Below are 600 nucleotides of genomic sequence, written 5' to 3'. Positions count from 1 at the left end.
GTATGATTCCTGGGCATAAGACTGCTTAGGCCACCAAGCCAGGCATCAAGCTAGGACGAACAAAGGACTACAATCTGCTCTGCCTCTGGCTGATAAAAGAGCAACCCAACCATTAAGGTGTCTCTTTGCTCATTGCCAGGGGCTCAGGCACGATTTTTGTTTGTTTGTTTGTTTTTTTAAAGATTTATTTATTTTTATTTATATGAGTACACTGCAGCTGTCTTCAGACACACCAGAAGAGGGCACCAGATCCCATTACAGATGGTTGTGAGCCACCATGTGGTTGCTGGGAATTGAACTCGGGACCTCTGGAAGAGCAGTCAGTGCTCTTAACCACTGAGCCATCTCTCCAGCCCTTCGGGCACGATTTTTAATTGTAGTTGTGAACGCATCAGGGCGTAACTCTGCTATTTTAGTTTGTTTTATATTATTCTATTTCTTCCTCCTGCCTTCATGCTGTTTTGGATATTTGATACAGAATTTCTCTGTGTAGTCCTGGTTTTCCTGGACCTTGCTCTGTAGACCAGACTGACCTCCAACTCAGAGATCCATCTGCCTCTGCCTCCCAAGTATGGGATTAATGTGAAGCACCACTGCCCT

At 45.0% G+C, this 600-nt stretch overlaps 1 non-coding gene across 1 annotated transcript; it reads right to left on the bottom strand.

Moving 5' to 3' along the window:
* LOC116889503 lies at positions 1 to 144 on the bottom strand. Its single transcript, XR_004386449.1, has one exon. It is a non-coding gene; the product is annotated as a small nucleolar RNA SNORA48 (small nucleolar RNA).
* Between the last annotated feature and the right edge of the window lie 456 nt (positions 145 to 600).

This window comes from Rattus rattus, chromosome X (assembly GCF_011064425.1).
Source record: "Rattus rattus isolate New Zealand chromosome X, Rrattus_CSIRO_v1, whole genome shotgun sequence".
Classification (NCBI taxonomy): domain Eukaryota; kingdom Metazoa; phylum Chordata; class Mammalia; order Rodentia; family Muridae; genus Rattus; species Rattus rattus.
This window is presented reverse-complemented; position numbering and strand designations above follow the sequence as displayed.